Below are 20,214 nucleotides of genomic sequence, written 5' to 3'. Positions count from 1 at the left end.
CAATTACTTTCCTTTTATGTATTCCATTTGAGAAAATGGTCAAGTTGCTTTCTAGTATCAGGACAAAGAACAGAGCCAGCACCTCTTTGGAATTCATGTTTCGATTCACAAGTGACCAAAACTACAAACAGAATTCCAGATGAGATCCTGCTAGTATCATGTAATTGCCTTTAGTATTTTCTTTGCACTCCTGAAAATTCTGTAATACATCCTGGTATATCTTTACACTTGTCTTTTTTTCATTGCCATGTCACATTTATGGCTTTAGTCACCCGGAGACTAATAAAGCCAGATCTCTCTCTTCCTCTGACACTTCCAATTACAACTCCCAGCTTATAACAGAAAAATCTTATTAGTTCCTAATTAGACTTTGTACTACACAATTTTGTTTCGCTCACCCTTGCTTCTGACTTTCCTGATCTGCCTTTCCTATCTTCTTCCATCAGCCAGTTTCCAAGACTTTTTTTTAAGAGAAATTTTTCCTTTTGCCTCCAAGTTAAGCCACAGTTCAATACAAATTTCTTTCAGCAGTAGCACTGGTCTTGATGAAACTGATCCAAGAGAGGGAAAAAAATGCTTTTTTTTCAGCCATATCGGCTCTCCTATCTAGTTTATCATACAAATTCTACTGCCAACATCAGGCTGAAAACAAGCCTGGGAAAGGGAGGATGTGCTTCTTTCAGCAGCCATGTAATCTGCAAGATCAGCTGCTCTGGAGGTACTTACCCTCTAGTTCTTCACTAGCCTCAGCTTATCTAAAAGCTGATTGCCATGATCTTCTCTTTGCCATTAGCCTTTATTTTTTCCTGGCTCCAGCATGTGTTGGGTTTTTCACTCATTGCATTGCTTCAGGGTTTAAACTGTTGCCAGTATCAAACATCAGCACACTGACAGGGCTGAGCAAAGGGGTGGAGGAGCTGGAGACCCCATGGAGGGGCTGGGGAATCCAGTTGCTGATGGCAGAAGGTTGGAAAAACTGTAGACTACAAAGGTCATTTTATAGCCAAGTAAAGCTGGGCTTTACCAGACTGGTAAGCACCTGCTGCTTTCAGAGGACCAGATATTTTTCTTCTTATCCCTTTCTCTACTGTTACTTTTCCTCTTCACCCCTCCCAGCCATGCACCCCTACTCTGTGCACAGCTCCTTTGAGAACTGATTGCATTTGCTTCAGAGCAAACAACAGCCTGAAACACACTGGTGTCTGGGTGACTGGGAACACTCAGCAAGGAAGGAAGGAAGAGAACACTGCATGAAGGCAGAAACCAAGCAGCTCTTTCCTTTTGCATAGTTTATTTCCTTTTGAAATAAGGAATTTCAGCTGCCTTATTTACAGACATTTCATGGAAACTCATTTGAATCAGGCCAAAGGTTCATCTGCTCTCTTTTGTCCAATGCAGGCTAAAAGCAGGTGGAAGATAGGATCATGTCATCTACAGTTACACTTCTTCTATATAAAGAAAAATTCACTAGAAACAGATATGTACATACACATGCATGCACCCACACACTAAAAAAAAAGAGAGGGGGGGATGCAAAAACAGCATTCTTGCAAATTCCATACATCTCATATCCAGTAAATTAGCTGTCAATTAGCTGTGCACCTTGAAAATAACTTTTTCCCTTTCTTCCTCGTTATGGAGTAGCTTTCTACTAATATTGCTAACCCCAAGTTGTGAGATTCTGATCACACTAAGTAATTCCCAAAATTCCCTCCAAAACTAGCATTTTACCTGTCTTTTACCTGTCAAAACTACCTTACACTTTTTTACCTACCTTACACTTAAATATGTTGCTCCCGGTTACTTATTTTAGCTTATAGGGAATTTGCTTTCCAAGTGTATAAAAGTAGAGTTTACAGTGGACCTTGGAAAAGTGACCATTGCAAATGCAGTAATGTCCTGGTTTGGGCCAGGACAGAGCTAAATTTCTGTCTTTTAATCACTACCGTGACAGCCACCATTTCACATTTTTCATGTCTTCAAGGAATCCAGCAGTAAATTTCTCCTTATGAAACTCTAATTCTGAACCTTAAGATGTAAAACATTTTCTTACAACCTATACCTCACTTTCTACAAGTATATTTGGGAATGATTTGTCAATGAAAGCGAAAATGATGCTATGCTTCCTTGAGATGTTATTAACAAATTAATGCAAATTAGTCACCGAATAAGACCCATGCTGTTGTTGCTAAATGTTTCATTTCCACTAGCTCTTTAGAGAGACAGTGCATTATCCCACTAAAACACTGAAATATGGCATTATGTGGTGGTAAAGGTGAGGTATATGTTTATAGACCCTGTTGAATGGTTTCAAAAATAAAGACCTATAGCCTTTCATCATTCAAAAGTGTTTTCTCTCTTTCTTTAAACCATTTTAAATGTCTATGAAGATGTTAATATTCACAGGATTTACACCCAGGTAAAATAATAGAAGTACAGTTATCAGAACAAAAAGATTTGCCATGTATTACAAAGCTCTCTAATACTGGAGCTCTTCTGATAGGGTTGATTAATCATACTCTTTAAAGGTTGTGACACTTTTATGCTCAAACTAATACAGGCAAAGCTAGTAATTCAGTTACAAATTTGTGCAAGAGACAGCTTGCATGTTTGGACACTGGGTTTTAAATTCTGGACCTTTCTGGACCCTGCTTGGTGCTTTGTGATGAAGTCAGTTAATTAGCAAATCTTAACTCTTTAGTAATTCGAGTGTCATAACAAACAAACAAACCCAAAAATAAGGACTTCTTTTGTTGTTATGTGGATTTGGTTGAAAAAGCTTTCATCATTTAGATTGTCTCAGGAGAACCATATAAACTATAAAGAATAAGGATAATAATTCAAATTGTACTTCTTAGCCAAGACCATAAAATTTTAGACTCAGTTTTGAAAAAAGCAATCTGCAGAACATTTATTTAAAACACAGAAATAGGTGTTGTGTGTAAATATACTAAAGATGTCTGCCTAATCTATAAATAAATATTTAAATTGGTTTTAGTAAATTCTCAACATAGGTCTTCCAAGTTTATAGGGCCAAAATTTATTCAAGAAAGAGCAGTATAATTTTTAGAGAGAGAAACAGGATATTTGGTGCCATCAACACACCTTGGAGCTGTGTTGATCATGGGCAAGTAAAAGGTTATGCTGGCATAAGCCAACTGAAAGCTTCTCTCCCTGGTTCATCCAAACCAGAACACTGACCTTTCAATTAACTTACCTTACAACCTTTAAAAGCATTTACCCATGAAATACATGCCTTGCTGCATCTGTCCATCCCTTCCACCAAAAAGAAGAAAAATGAACTGTACCCATGATTTCACATTCCCACAGTTTAAACTGAGCATATTGCTTCAGGGGCACTGCAGTGAGGGGGCAGATGTTGATCAAGCAGCATTCATCTTATCCATAAGGGATCCTCCTCTCTCCCTGCACATACTCTGCCTTGGCAAGAAGGGAAATCCACATAAGCAGTGTCTACGGAACAGGTTTTGGGCCAACAGCTGAGTCCTGGGGTCAGATTGGCCACGTGCTGAGTACTACTAAAGCAGATCACTTCAGAGGGGACTTTTAATCAAGAATACAGGAGTCTTTCTGAAACATGCAAAGGAGGAAATAGATCCCACACGAGCAGCAAAGGCCAGCCCTCCCTCTGGAGGGATGAAAGTGGCTGATGCAAAAAGCACCTTGAAGAGGACACAGAGGACTGAAATCTCCATCCCTCTGGACAGGAGTTCACCAGGACAAAAGACCTGAGTAGTCAGCAGGGAAGACTTCAAAGAAAAGAAAGATGAACTCCTTTTTTTCAAGATTAGGAGTGAGCTGGAAGAAAGCACAGCCACAGAGAGAAGGGAAAGACTGGGAACAAGGGAGATGAATCAGTAGGAAGTGATATTCAAAGCTTAAGGTAATTTATGGCTAGCTCACTTAGGAATATTCAGTTGTAGGCTTTGAAACGCAGTGTAGGCAGCAATAAAGAGTCTGGCTCATCTCCAAAAGTAGCTGCACTCACACCCAGGACCAGGATGGTCTCAGGAGGAGTTAGTGGAATTAATGGAATTACTAAAATCTCCTCTCTTGGTCAAAAGTTAGTGCCCTTGCCTGACATACCAAATTATTCACCATTTAGGTTACTCTTGAGGCACATTTTTAAATGGCAATATTGAGTTTCTTTTATGTTCAGTTCAATATTCTCCATTTGCCATAAGATCAGCCATGATAAAAATATGTGTCCTGAGAGTTAGGAAAAAATGAGAATGAATCAGCAGTTTGATATCTCCCTCTTCGACCCATACATTTTAACTTGTTGGGTTTCCAGGGTGAATGTTACTATTTCATTAAGGCCATAACTATCTGTGTTCTGGTTCCTGCAAGCCCATTTGGCATAACATTCGAATTAGCAGTAATGAGAGAAATATGCTCTTACATCAAGTTTGTTACCTTGATGAATATCTCTCTGTAGGAAAATATGAAATTAATGAATGTACCTGCCTATTAAAGCCACTTCAGGAGATGGCTGAACATATAGGTGGCCTATTAGATAAGGAGAAATTCCACCTAAGGCCCAAGGAAGAAACGCAGATGTATCTAAAAAGAGGATTTATTACAGCTATTTCTTACATCTGCTCATAGAAAAAGTAGATGTCAGCAAAATTAAGAGTGAAAGAAGATCACATTAAAAAAAAACTTAGGCAATTTTGGGTCATTTGGATTTTGCATCTAAGACAGAGACACTTATATGCATTTTTTGTACAGTAATTTCTCTGTAGCTGAACTTAGATTATCTGCCACAATAGCAAAACAAAACAAAACAAAAGAAAACCAGTGGAAGATAATTAAAATGTTACCTGATTAACAGAGTGAGGTTTCTACTTAGTGATCAAAGTCATAGATGGGAAAAGAACTTTGGGCCTCTGGATGACAATTTGTTTTGGATTATCAAGGGGATTACTTTTTCCAGAACTATCTAGGGAAGTGGAAATCAAAGACTACAATATGAATAATTTTTTCCTTTCCTCCTCTGAACATTTTGCAGTGCCACTCAACTATTAGGAAGTAGAGATAGGCAAACCAGTATTTTATAGTGTCAAGTAAATGTAAATTACTAAATTTGTATTTGTTTATTTATTTATTCATTTATTTTAGAGTAAAAATTGAAAAAAAGCTGTTTTACCACTGCAAAATGAGCACCCCAGCAGCTGGAGAGTTAGAAATTTCCACATTTGCAAATATTCAAGAGTGTAAATAACAGTTTCACAGAATTTGGAACACAGAGATGGAGACTGGATTTATACTGAAATCTACTAGTAAAGTAGAGTTTATCTTTGAGAAGTAAAAATCGACTGGAAAGATCATCCTAAAATGTTAAAACCTAGCTACATCATCTGTAAGCATGAAGTCAGATATTTGTAGCCATACCTCTTTTATAACTCTAGCAATAAGTATCTTTATAGAATTTTGGGGTTTTTTTGCCAGTGGTTGGTTTCATCTGAGTTGTCATTGATTTTGTTTGCTCAGGGTTTTATTTTTCTACCAAAATTATTTCCACTGGAGACTTGTCCCGGGGTGTGATGACTCAAACATGAAAAACAAAAAAACCTTTCCTAATTTTCAGACTTAAATTTAATCAGTCACTTACATATTTTGTTCTTCTGCTAGCTTTACATGATTGTATACCAGCAGGGTGTATTTATCAGCAGGATTCTTATTTTTTCCCCAGTTCTCCTACACTATACAAAGCAAGGCTTTATAAACCCCACTGTAATGTGAGCTCCAATGTCATCTGAATGCTTGTTAATTGCATGTGTTCCAGTTTCAGTCCACATTTTTTTAAGCACAAAACCACAACTATTCTAAAAGAGGTGTCCAAAGTGCTGCTAATTCCTTACTGCTACTGGAATAATGTTCCTGGTGCATCCTAAAACCATATTTGCTTCTTTTTGCAGCTGTGCCATGTTGTCAGCTCATACTTCTTGATCAACCAGCAATACAGAGATATGATCTTCTCCTTACTTATATCTAAGTAATAAGCCCACAATTTACAGCAGAATTGCATGTTATTGGCTCCAAATGACCTTTCATCATAGACTACTTAGGATGTAATCCCATTTCTATTATTAAAGTTCAAACAGCCTTTCTGAATGATATGCCTCTGTTCCTTTGAGCTACTTATTGTGGGAAAACCTCCCTCCTTCTCCTGTCCTTCCTGTCCTTTGCCTCCTGTTCCCAGTGATGTCATAATAAGATTTACTTGACATTAATTATTATTTATATTATCTACTGTATTTTATATGATATTTTTTCACAAATATTTAAATTAAGTTAGTAAAAAATGTTAGTACCTCCTCTCTGATAGACTACAATTACAAATTCAATTATTAACTTTTAATTACTTCTCAATGTCAAATGGTCCTGGTCCTCACCATTCAAGTTCACATTCCTGTATCAAAACAGATGCTAGCTTTTCTGAGATTACCTATTCCAGTTATTTTATATAAAAATATTGATTTCATCTCTTTTGTGATAATACTGATGGAAGTTGGAGGCTGGGTGCACTCTTTTGAAAATGTATCAGTTACACTGTAAAGGAAATCATCAGTATTACCAGACACTGAAGATGTTATTTCTTGCTGCAAGCATAAATTTATGGATAATGAATAGCAACACTTTTAGTGTACCTTGAGGCTTGTGAATCCTTGCAATAATATAGTAGAAAGAAAGCATAACTAGCACAGTATTGAAACAATACAATTACTTCAGAATATTAAAAATTGTCATTTCTTATATGAGACAAACCACCTCTGATATCTCTATGTAATCTGAAGATATTTAATTTACTCACCCAGAAGTATTCAGCTAAGTCAAGCCAAGGACATGCCAGCTTTATAACAGCTGTCACTCTCCCTCTCATTTAACAGTCAAGGAGTTAAAGGAGAAAACATATACGGGACTGGTTGCTCATTAATTGTGCACACAAACACACACATAAATCCCTTTGAAGCATATTAGCTTTCAAACTAATCTCTTGTCACTCAAAATGGCCCATGAACTATGCAATATATTAAAAATAATGAGTCATTATACATATCAGATATAAACTGCTGACAACTTAAGGCTCTTCATTTCAAAATAAATTAGCATTAACACACACATAATATATAGTGTATTTCTATTTTTACATAAAACTAATTTTTCTTAGTAGTTTTTTGTTATCATGTGACTTGATGGAATTATGAGGCTTGTAAATCTTTGTCTTTGGTTTCCTATCCTGTTTGACAAAAAAAAAACCCAATAAACTAATTCATATATTAGGCATGCTGAATAAGAATGCGTATTTGCCACATACGAAATTCCCTTAGAGCTCTCTCATAATCTGTTTAATTTCTACATCTCTCTGACAATCTCAGTTTATTTGTGAACAATTCTGATATTGAAAGAATCGTTTGGATTATTTTCAAGTTAGTTCAGTACATATGCTTGAAAACCATATCTCAACAAACCAGATTCATCTGGCAGTACTGAGGCATCCTTTTATTTCTGAGCACATCAGGTGAGCATACACAATTGCTAGTAGAGATTTGTTTAATTCAATAACTGTGTTTGATCAACAAGAATACATGTGTGGTTCATGTGGGCAAAATCTGCTAGCCTCAATATAATGAAAATATGTTTGGGTGTGTAATAGCAGTTATGCCTTAAACATGAGGAATTTTGCCAACACAGACTCACTTTCAATGCAAAGGTTTGGTCAACCAAAGGAGCATTGCCGACCTCCTAGACTGGTTTCAGCCATTATCACTTCTTTCTACTGTGATCTAATATCACATTTCATTTTAGCAAATTAAAATCAGAACTCTTATTTGATACTACCTAAATGGTACACCAGATTTCTCAAGTGTCCTTACAATAGAATCGTGCAAAATACAAGAAAAAAACAGTATCTGCTTTCCCGGTTTTAGTTACTAACACTTTCATTTTCCTTTTAATAGGAACAAAACAATCAAATTGCATATATCTATATATATATCCCTCAAATGTAAACAGATGTGTATATTTAAGCATATACTACAATACTCTCAGACTGTATTCCTTAAAGATGGAGTGGGTTTACACCTCTTTTGTTTTCTTTGCCTTTTTCTTAGTGCTGTAATCCAATCCTCAGTGTCTGAGCACTAGACTTCAAATGAGAGATCTATTCAAAACATGCACAGACAAAATAAGTGGTTTCCTTAGTAATGGGAACTATGTGAAAGCTTCTGAAACAGCTCCTCCTCCACTAAGTCATTATGTACGTGATTCTATCTACCCCCAACTTATTAACGTAAAGACAACTTCACATTAAAGAAAAATACCTAATGTTCACCCACAGGTTTTGGCAGCCAAATTACAGAGAGGGGAAACGTTTACTGCATTCCTAATTAAATTGTTTTTTTAATCAGTAAGGATGCTGTATGTTCCAATGACCTTTTAATTAATTTTTTAGATATGCAAGGTGAAAAAAATGAAATTTTGTAACTAAACTACTAAGAATTTCATTTTGTTACCCATTACACTTCAACAGTGTAAAGTAATTGACTTAGACTATCATTAGGTAACCATATTCTGAACACATACTGCACGTATCTGTGCTGTTTCTCGTCACCACCAAGATAACTTCATAAAAATTACCTATGACCATAGTTTGAGAATGTTATTGACAACACAGAAAAACTGCTACAACGCTTCTCTTAGTCTCAGAAAAAGTAGCTAAAAGCAAAATTACATTCTAGTTTTAATATTTAGCTTACTGACCCTCAGATTTTTAAATCATCAGTATAGCTCTTGTTCAAAGTTAGGAAAAGGCAAATAGCCTATAATTGCTGTTGTTGTCCAGCCATTTATATTAAACCACAATAAAATGTAACTAAATCAGTGTTTGTTCAGTTTCATCATAAGTGGTTCGAAATTAAAGTGACATCAGGCAAAGTATCTAAATTTTAAAAAATTATTAGTGAGAGAAAGAGGTTCCCTCTCACTGATCATGTACTATTTGTCACACCACACAGTGTTGACAGAAAAAAGGTAAACCCATTTCAGACAAAAAGTAGTTAATTCTCCACAGGAAAAAAAGACAAGTATGAGAGAAAAATGAAGAAAATGCTCTTTAAGGACAGAAAGTTCAATATGCACCACCACCTCTAGCAACTACAAGTCACAATCAGAATGAAAATTCTAGGCCCTATATTCAAATTATTGCTGTCACCATTTTTTTCCTCAAAAAGCCATGACACTAAAAGATATATCTTATGTTGCTACGTCCCATTAGCAACAAGGAAAAAAGTTATGAAATCAACAGGGGCAACTCAGTCTTAAAGATCTGCCATTCAGTATCTCAAAGATCCCATCTTTATTTTATAATATTATTTGCATCCAATCAACATAGGTTACAAAAACAGATGTCACCGTAAGTAAGAAAGAAAAATATTGAGCTGAGTTTTAAAATGGAATAAATACACTGAAGCTGTAAAGTCTCTTTACAGATCCTGTATATCGTCTATCTAATCCAGCTGCACATTAGGATTCTCTGGCTGCTCTTCTCCCCACGTGGCACAGGGAGGTTGTGGTTGCTATGTGTGACTCACTTCCAGCCTTCAGCAGGTGCTGGTATGCCAGAGATTTTTGCCTATTAAAGTACAGCCAGAGATGAAAATTAGAACAACTCTGATATCACTCTGACTTAGACCAAATAGATACAAAATATATTAAGACTTTTCAGATCTCAGGCCATTCCTGAATAAGGTTGACTATAGCTCAGAGACCTATAATGAGGAAAGAAATGATAGCTCTTGCCTGGGATCTCACCTTTCTGTATTGTAGAACACAACTGCAATGTGAAAAGGTGAATTTTCTAGAATATGCAAAAGCCCCTTCATCACCAAGATAATCATCAGCTAATCACCACTATTTTCATGAATCCCCATCGTACATGATTGAATGTATCTGTACTATACTGCACTATACCTTTTACTAATCAGTTTCTGATTTCACTAAGTCATATATCACCTACTAGCTACATAGCTTTTAATGAAGTTACTGGTACTTTGTGACTTTGTGTAGATGTGAACTTTTTCTTATGTGAAATTCTTCACAAGTTTGAAGCCTGAGTTTGTTGCCATCTGCTTTATCATTATCCTATTGAAATCAACTCTCAGCTCTGAGATCTGACAAAAGAAAATTGGTAGCAGGTTAAATGAAGTACAACTGTATTAAAGAACTTGAGCTCATTGCTGGCAACAAGCCTTTCATCTTCAAATAAAAAAAAAAGACAAAGATCTAGAAATGTTGCTTTTGGTTATCATATAAAAAATTACTCCATTTCAGAGGGATGTATTTTAATAAGTTACTCCTTGTTATATGGAAGTATAAACCTTAGGAAAATGTCAATAGTTAGCTGCCATAGTATTTAAAAATGGGCATGAGAGTGTCAGGCTGAAGACATTGCACTGAAAATGCTGGCAGAAACAGACTACACAAAACTGTGGCACATTTTCTCTCTTCCAGTCAAAACACTCATTAACAACTGCCTATAGTTAAAAAGTCAATTAATAAGTTATGAAGCCACAAGAAGGATTTCCTTGAACCTGAGAAATTCTGCAACTTCAGTCAGAAAAGAATGCCTCTCCACACCTGACACAAAAGAAACATTAAGGTTATGCTTTGCAGAACTGGTGAGAATTAATCTGCCAAACACCAGTCCTTTTTTTTTTTTTTTTTTTTATTTTAAGGGCTACAAAAAGAAAGTGCAAGGAGACACCAGTCAGCCCTCTTTCTTGTAGTTATGATTCCTCAGAAACCAAGATACAGCACATGTAGTCACAAACAATATACAAGTTATATAAAAAGTGACTTTTCTTTCACAAATTGGCATAATCTGTAGGAATAGGCATTCAGAAAGAATTTTTAAATTGCCAATTTCTGATGTAAAGTGTGTCATCTCAGAATTACATCAAATACTCATGGTTTTCTTACTGTACTTTTCTTACTGAAAGAACATGGTATTCATTTCAGGTTTTGACTATACGTGCTGCTTTCTAACCAGAGCTGTGTCCTCTTAGCCTAAAAATGTCCACCATTAACTACCTGAACCACAGTGAGCCTACAGGATATTAAAGCCCAAGGATGTTCTGCCTTTCTATGTAATGAAAAAAGGAAAAAGATTTGAAGTTCACTTTCAATTTTGAGAAAAATGAAGGCACAGAGCCACTGTGTTTTATTTCTTGTCCATTACCAACAAATAATTACTTAATTTTCATGTGTACTCATAATCAGATAAAATGTATGCAAAAAAAATACCTGGAGCTAGCCTACTTTACTTTCATCATCTCTCTATCCATTTCAGATATTTTTTCCTACCCTGTAACCTAGTAAGCTGTATATATAATTCTGGTGAAAAAGATTACATTCCTATTTTAAAAGCACAAAGTGTCACAGTGAAATCAGCAGGAAAATAATTTAATGAACATTAATCATCATAATTGTATTGGTTATAAAAGATATTTTTGTCCTGCTTATAGTCTGAAAAAAACATTATTCTTTAGCATGAGCTAAATTTAAAATACAATTAGTTCACATTTTTATTAAACAGAATTTTATTATGATATAATAGTATTTAAACTAATATGTAAATGTATGCCTATCAAGGAGGTACTTTAATTGCATATATAGTCTATCACAAGAACTCAGTTTCTTTCTGCAGGTATACTCTACCTGATTTAATTATTTAGCCCTCTAATTATACAGTCCATACCAATCAAGCAAAATGAAGCACTTTGATAATCTTTATTTCATACGTCAAATAATGGAAAATGTTTTTGCTTGATTCCCATGTTAACTCATGAGTACATGAGGTCAGGGGCAAAATTCAAGAGAGGTTTAATGTAGGGCAATGGTCCCTTCCTATTTCCTTTTCCCCAGATCCTCTGTTTCTCCTCTGTTGAGACTAAAGAAAGAGATTTAATTGGCTTTAATAGAATATTTTCCTTTTTTTTTTTTCCCAAACTTTTTGATATTCTCTTCTTACTCCACCCACTGTTCCATCCCTGTAGCACAGGTTTGCATCTCTTGTTTGGAACAGGTGGGACTAACCAGATGGCTGGGATCAGGAAGGATTTCTATTTTTCCTGTGGGGGCCAGCATCGCATAAGTTTTATTTTTCTGGCTATTGATTGTGTGGCCTTAACACATCCTGAGCACTTTCCCATCAGACGTGGACCATTATGATGCGCAGCAGGGAAGTCTCATAGGGAACTCTCTTCACTTTGGGAAGTTTACAGTGGTTTGTATATTCAGCTCATGCCGGTGAACATTAAGTACTATCAGAGGCTCCAAAAACCACCTCAGAAGGTGTTATCAATGAGTTCTGAAGGTTACAGAAAGGCAATGTGACACAGAATCATGGAATGGTCCAAGTTGGAAGGGATCTTTACTGATCATTTAGTCCAACACCCTGCAGTGAGCAGGGTCATCTTCAAGTAGATCAGGTTGCTCAGAGACTCACCAATATGATCTTGAATGTTTGCAGGGATGAGACTTCAATGCCCTCACTGTAAAAAAATTCTTCCTAATATTTAGTCTAAATCTGGAAAATATTCCAGTTTAAAACTATCCACTTGTCCTATTAGTGCAGGCCTTGCTAAAAATTTTGTCCTCATCTTTTTTATAGTCCCCCCCTTTAAGTATTGAAAGGCTGCAAAGGTTTCCCTGTAGCCTTTGCTTTGCTAGGCTCAACACCACCAGTTCTCTCAGCCTTTCTCCATAGTAAAGATGCTCAAGCCCCCTGATCTTTTTTCTGGCCCCCCTCTGGACTCGCTATAACAGCTCCATATCTGTCTTGTGCTGAAAATCTTTCTGGCCTGAGATGTTCTTTGTCACAACTCCAGGACAGAAGACCTGAAAGGTAACCAAAGATGGGTTGGCCCCAGCTGTCTTTGTTATACCTCTTCTACTGATATTAGGGGAAAAAAAAAATTAATTCCCATAATAACAGAATGGGAGAAAATGGAAGGGCCAGTTAGCCTTCCCCCCACCCTAAACTATTTCATGTATTTGCAGTCTGACACATAAATGCCATTATTTCAAGTATGAGGAAGTTCTACTCCGGTGTATGAACAGAAGACATCTTTTAAAAACTGAAAATGTTGCTCCCTATACTTATTTTATATGCAGTTTTCAAAAAGTTGAGGAAGAAGGGGAAAAATACTTTATTACAGCCATAACATTGTAAGTACCAGTGGGTTTTGCAAAATTTGTCCTAACCGATTAAAAGAAACTGAAATTTGTTCAAGAAGCTGATATTACTTCAGTTCACTTTTACATAATAAGTTATTTTATGAGGCATAAAATTATTTTCTTATAGAATAAAAACAAAAATAATACAGTTCACAGTCACAGACTCCAAGTGAATCGAAACGATCTACAGTATTCATAAAATGGTAACCTTTTGTAATAGAATTCTGGCTTTATTGCTGTTGCAAAAAGTACATTAATTTACATTGTTTGTTAATCTTCAGAAAATTTTCATTCTCTTATCAGGCACGACTGAGAGCCTTTCTTCAAACAAAGCAGAAGACTGAGAGCAGAACCACAGTTTACTTTAATCCACTAGAGGGTGGCCTGCCCCAGTCAGGGCTGCAGTACTGAACTCATGCAAGATACCCAGCATTTTCTTTCTTTAGACCTGTTGATAACCAGGTCTGCATTTAGCTGGTTTTCATCCTCTAGGACAAAGTAATTTCCCTTATATAAAACGATATGCATGATTAAAAAATGAAAAACAGCAAGTTTTCCTAACATCTCATCTATTTCATTTACTGTTTTATGTATCCAGGAGAAGGGATGACATATTTCAGTGTGTACTTCCCTTAAATTGCTAAAAAAAAATTTTTTTAAAAAAATCAAGAATTATTTTTCAGTTTTCAAAACCTTCATAGTTTGTATGGCCTTTGTTCACAGACACAGAATAAACAGGAAAAACATAATTCTTCAACAGAGTATGGCAAAAAGAAAGAAAAAAGAAATGAAGAAGCAAGGGAAGGAAAAACCTGTGCAGCCTTTTGTTTATATAATCAGATGGCCATAAAAGAGAGAGCCAAGCAGAAAGGGATTGAAAGAAACTGAATTTATTTAACCAACCCCTTCCTCAGCTTGTTCTGAATTTTTATTTCTCAGAAAGAAGTTTTGCTGGTTTTGCTTTCTCCTGACGAACATATGCAATAAAATTTAATATTTATAAAATCTGGAAAATGAGGAGTATGAAAAAATCCTCTACTTTCTTTAGAAAAAACAAAACCAGAACAAAACAAAAGCAACAGCCAAAACCTGGGATGAGGTGCATTTTTCCTGAATGGTTTCAACATGCAGTATCCTCTGAGCCACAGTAGCCTTTGCAGAACTTCAGTGATCTCTGATCACTTGTTCTGAACAGAGATAGCATCCTTACATAGAAAAGAAAAAAGGAAAAAAAAAAAAAAAAAGGGAGAGAGATTTAAACCTCCTGAGCTGTTCTGTACAAACACATAGCATGCCCTGTAACTCCCACAAATGGGAAGAGATCTCTGGTTCCGTGCATCCCTACCCGCAGCAGCACTGTCACGTAACAGACAGCTTCCCACGGCCAACCAGGCCAGCGCAGCTCCGCGTCCTGCACGGCATCGGGGCTGGCCGGAGCCTTGGCTCCTCTCCGGGGAATGCAAGGGGCTCAGTTATTAATGACCACTGAGCAAGCAGCACCATGTCAGTGTGACAGTCGAGCGAGTGAAAGATGCACCTCTAACCACCATGGAAACAAGGAGAATTAAGAGCTAGGCGAGCATCTCTCCCTCTCTCCCCCCGCCTCCTCTCTCTCCACTGGATTCCGAGCCTCCGCCAGCCAGGCAGCAACAGCGCTCTGGCAAACGTCAGGGATCTCAGCTGGCAGCACAGAGAGTCTCTCGTGTTGTAGGATATCAATAGATACATCTTTGTATTATAGACCATTAGACACACGCACGCACACCAACTCGCATGCACTCATACACATCTACACATCTCTTCAGGCTCTGGCTTTAACACAAGTATGTGGCTACCTGAACTAAGGGATCAAAATCACCGAGATGCGAGAACTCCTCCAGCTCTGACACTACTCTTATTATAGGGTAAGTTACTCTTTATTTTCAGTTTTATCCTGGCTTTCATCTTAACATGTAAACTCTTTCCCCCCTCTTTATTGTGTGAAGTTATTTTACTAGCATATTTTCACGTTTTACTTTCTGGTGTTAAAACAGGAATGCAAATGCAGGTTTTGTGCAGCTTTTTTTGTGCCAGGGGATACTCTAAATATGCTTGCAAGAGTATTAGATTTGTGCGTTTGCTAGCTTGGAAGAACATCAAAGGATAAGAAATTATAAAGGGAGAACGTTTCCCCTGATGTTTCTGATGCAAAATCAAATTACACAGTTGCTCTGTGTTTTGAAACCAATAAAACAAGACACAGGACAGCCTCTTCTCTTCTCTCCAGTGCTAGGCTTAAGGGAAATGCTGTTTATGTCAGGACCTAAAAACCACCGAGCAGCAAGGCTGAATGAGCATATCACAAACAGTTATTGAATTTCTGCCAGGCTACATCTTAAGGACTGTGGCAAATGACTTCGCTTAAAAACATCCTCTTTCCAGTCAGGAGGGACAGGGTGAATGTCTGATTACTGATGCAGCTGGGAAGGATGCATTAGGTAAAAATGATCGTGCTAAGCAGAAGAGTTCTAATCTTCTCTGGTAATTAACAGGATCGCAGCAGGGTGCCTCTAAAGTATATTTGCATGTAAGGAGACTGCTCAAATCCATCACTATAAAAGCTTTGCCTGTTTTAGTATAGAAAGGCTCGGAACTGTTTGGTTTTGCTTTCCATGTCTTTGTTTTCACATGTCTACTTAGAGTTTCTGCCCAGCACTGCTGTTCAGGAACAGAAGACAACACAGAAGGATGAAGGGGCAGTAAATGCAGGGGGCTAGAAAAAGAACAGTGATTTTTCTATTTAACCAATTTAATCTCTATAAAATCCCATGCTAGCACTGCTGTTGCCTGCTGTGTCTGTGAGTGTGCACCTGTAATTTCTTTCATGCAGTATAAGAGTACCTCAGTATCCCTTCAGATGGAAACACATTCAGTAAAGTCCATCAGCATGTACCTGTGATTCATGCATCAGTGAAAGACAGAGATTTTACTCTACACCATGAGAGGTTAGCTATCTAATGCATGTTTCAAAATGAAAAAATACAACCTACATCTTCCTGCATGTTTTTGTTTTCTTTTTAGAATACTATGTCTGTATTAAAACCAGTTCAGCATTCAGTCTGTTTCTCCTACCCCTTTTTCTCCCCCCACCCCCTCACTCCTGTGCACCTAAAGAATCTGTTCCTTTGCAGCAATGCAATTATTTGCTTGTAATTGTAGAGTTACTGTGTTTTGAGAGACAAACATTGTGAAACAACCATCAACAGATAGCCAATGGCTGCAAGCCTGCCACCTTTCCATAAATGTCAGGAAACGGGTAGCTTAACAATATGTATGGTAAGAAGTTAATTAATTCAGGTGACCTTTGTAAATGGTGACAATAAAGCAGCTCTGACAATATGCCACAGCATTCAATATTCCCTCTGGAAAATGAATGAGCTTAAGAAGAGGTTTCCTTTTCAGAGTACAAAATGAAAGGTATTGAAGCATTAGCTCCTGCTATTGGCAAGCTTGCTTCCTCTATTTCAGATGGTCTATGAAATCTGGTTAAAGCAAGCTGGTTATTTTATTATGTGATCCACAGTCTCGTCTTTGATTAAGAAAATAACCTGTTTTCATCCACACTGAACATGCATTTTAGTTGTTAAACAAGAATTTCTAGCAACTGTTTTGGATTTTTACAGAATGTGCTGCACAATAAGGGGAGAAAGCCTGATTCTGATCGCTTCATGTTATATGCAAAGGACTACTCAGATGAAACTTTCTCTATTATATACCATGGCACATGCTCAGCTTTTCTGAATCATTAGCCTTGCTCATTTTCAGTACAAAAATAAGTTAATATGAGTACCTTTACATTAATACATAACAGGATTTTGCCACATATACTCTAATGTGATACTTAAATGGTTATATGGATATATCAAAGTGTTTCAGAAAAATGTGGTCCTTCCAAGCACGTCTAGACAGAATATGCTCTAGATGCATGGTCTGAGTACACACTACAGACATTCTTAGCCAGCAAACCACTCAGAAGGTATGGTGACTCTATTTTGGTTAATACTCTCTTAAAGCTCCTGCAATGATGTTGTAGTGTCAGACAATGACTGGCTGATGTTGTTATGGCAACCCAAAGCACCGCCTGTGAGGGTGGTAGGTCTGAGCATGACATCACAAGAAGCCTCTTTGAGTACCCGGAAATAGGTGAGTATTCCTTTTTTGCACCAGAATTAGACCATGTCAACTAGGCAACATTGCTACCTGAAATGCAGATCAAAAATACCATGTATAGTCTCTGTTAACTGATCAAGAATGAGAAGCTTCTGAAAATATTCATGACCTGCAAATCGCTTATGACTTGGTCCTTGGCACTAGAGGACAAAATTGAGTGTTTGCAAGTGAGAGCAAACCATTTAGCAGTATTGGAATTACTTTCTTTGACTCTTACACCTAAACTCTATGATATCAATAACGATTAAAAAAAAAACAAAAAAAAAAAAACAACAACCAAAAGTTTTCCTACTTGGTGACAACCACTCTGACTTTAGATGGCTGGTGTTCAGTAGCCAAACTTTAGAGCATCTAAAGCAAAAGAAGAAGATAAGCAGCAGAAAACATGTTTGAAGACAAGCTCTATTTTACTTCTAAAAGAATAGTCACCACAGAGAAACAAAATAAAGCTTTTGATTTTAAGGGTTTGGTGAGTTCTGCTATATCAATGTTTTAGTAAAGTCATATAACCCTTCTTCAAATAGGACTATTAAAAGTTGTAGGAAAAGAAAACTCTTGAGAGAGACATTGCCAGAAACTATACCAGTAAACCCTTCCACTTTAAATGCCACAAACTCTACTTAAAATCAACTAGCAAAAAATGACAATGAAAACCTAATTTCATATATGGTGCTCAAGGAACAGTTCTCTGAAGACCATGAATTGGACAGCTGATAAATCTCAATTATTTTTTTTTTTAACAGAGTAAATCTTCAAGCCCTCATGCTACTTCAATAAGAATATTAATTCTCATTATAACATTACAATAATCATTAAAAATCCTTTACTTTTCTGAAAGGAAAATGCCAGTAAAATTTGAGAAGAAACAGTGTGACAGATGTTGTTAGAATGGTCATTAAACACAGTATTAAGGGAAAAAACAATATTTCTCACTACAATGGTAATGTAACTGTAAAAATTAACTATTGTGCCTTTTACTTAGTCAACTTATTAGCCCAAAACCTGTTCAATGCCATTATTGAAAAATTACATTGTCATTTATAAAGAACTTTTCTTAATATCTTTGATGACAATAATGTTATTTAGCAAACAGCATAATCTTCAGGATTATATACAAAATTTATAAATTGCATCATCAATGTTTCCACAATAAATTTATATCCTCAGCTGACCTGAACCAATCATGTTTTATTAGAACAGCACATGAAGTTATGCTCATCTGTGTCAGAGAAATATCCAATATGGATGTCAATCAGATTATTCCACTTTGGGTTCTTTGTGTGCTAAGTGGTAAGAAAGCATTGTGAAATTCAAACTGCTTCTATGATTTTACTTGAGCCAATTACAATCTCCTGACAGGATTCAAGTTTTTTTTTTATACATGGAAGATGGTGCTATATGATAAATCAACCATAATAGAAAGAACAGCAAGGATATTTTTAAAAAAAATTAAAAGTCAAGACATTCACATCGTCTTGTCTCAGTATTATGAAGACATGTTGTGGTCTTATGAAGCAAAAGAAATGTAATTTGATAAATAGGATTATATTTATCACACAAATTTACTTCTATCTTATTATTTTGTAGCTTTATTTTACAAGCTTCCTGGAAGCACAAGCTACAGATACGCTCTCATACCTAGTTTACTGAAAAGCACAAAGTAATGAAAAGAAATTAAAATTAAAGGAAAATTTAACTTAATAAACATGAATGTATAGAGAGTATCTCTGAAACAACTAGCCTTCATTTCATAATACTTCTTCACAGAAGATTTATCTCAGTAAAACTCACTCTCTTATCAGCTTGCCTGTTTGCTCTAACTGGCTAGAAGCAGTAACAATCTAATTCAAAGGAAATAAGAAATAAGATCTCTGTATTCCCATTATTTCCATTCCACTGCTGTATTTCTGGAAATCATTAACATATCTGCCCCAAATTTAATGGTAGCTTAACTCTACTGACCTCTGAATTAGGGAAGAATAGAACGTTTGCCTCTTTTTTGCTCTCAAATCCCACAATCTCAGTCAAATTGGGAAATGATTTTTGACAACACTGGCACAAAAGAAATCATTTATCAGTTTCCTCTCCTGCATAAGCATCTGTATTTAGAGGTAAATATTGCAAAGCTGAATAAAACGCTACAGGGAACATTTTTTCAAAATACCTACTGATTATTAGTATTACCCCAAGAGTATTTTACTAGAGGGTTCCTGTCATGCAAATAACAACTTCTCTGCCAGAAAATACTGTAGTGTCTAAATCATTTGGTATAAGAAAGGTAAAAAATACTAAGTTTAGCTGTATGAAAAAAAAAATGTTTACACAATTCTCTGTCTAGGGATTAGACAATTTCAGAAATTGCCTGTTAAATAAATTACAGAATAATGAGCCAAAATAAGCATTAGGTGATAGAACACCCAAGGAGTAACTAAGTTATGTACTGAGACATTTTTAAAATCAGTGCAGAATAGCCACCTTCCTGGATGAGAGAAGGTGACTGTTCTAATAGTCTTTACAAAGCAGTGTGATGGCCAGATATTACTAGAGCTCTTCTAGTGTGGTCTTGAATGGTTAGAGGAAAACAGGGCTGGTAATCAGGTTGGTTAGCATTGTCACTATGGTGCAAAAACAAAAAGTCATCCTTATTTGAGACAGTACAAAAAAAATCCACCCCTGACTTGGGAGACACTTAGGTGCAAATGTTTAACTCGTACTCTGAATAAGGCTAAAAGTAAATGTCTC

The 20,214-nt window shown here is 36.3% G+C and overlaps 2 protein-coding genes across 2 annotated transcripts in view; one reads left to right on the top strand and one right to left on the bottom strand.

Annotated features, from left to right (window-relative positions):
- Positions 1-20,214, bottom strand: part of IMMP2L (inner mitochondrial membrane peptidase subunit 2) — a 435,451-nt gene that overhangs the window by 208,780 nt on the left and 206,457 nt on the right. The gene's annotated exons all lie outside the window — the stretch shown is intronic.
- Positions 15,055-20,214, top strand: part of LRRN3 (leucine rich repeat neuronal 3) — a 34,142-nt gene continuing 28,982 nt past the window's right edge. The window contains exon 1 of the mRNA XM_030464689.1: positions 15,055-15,167. The gene's annotated coding sequence lies outside the window, so the exon portion shown is untranslated. The remainder of the gene's footprint in view (positions 15,168-20,214) is intronic.

This window comes from Calypte anna, chromosome 1, assembly GCF_003957555.1.
Source record: "Calypte anna isolate BGI_N300 chromosome 1, bCalAnn1_v1.p, whole genome shotgun sequence".
In the NCBI taxonomy this organism is placed as follows: domain Eukaryota; kingdom Metazoa; phylum Chordata; class Aves; order Apodiformes; family Trochilidae; genus Calypte; species Calypte anna.
The sequence above is the reverse complement of the archived record's forward strand: the minus strand, read 5'-3'. Positions and strand labels throughout refer to the sequence as shown.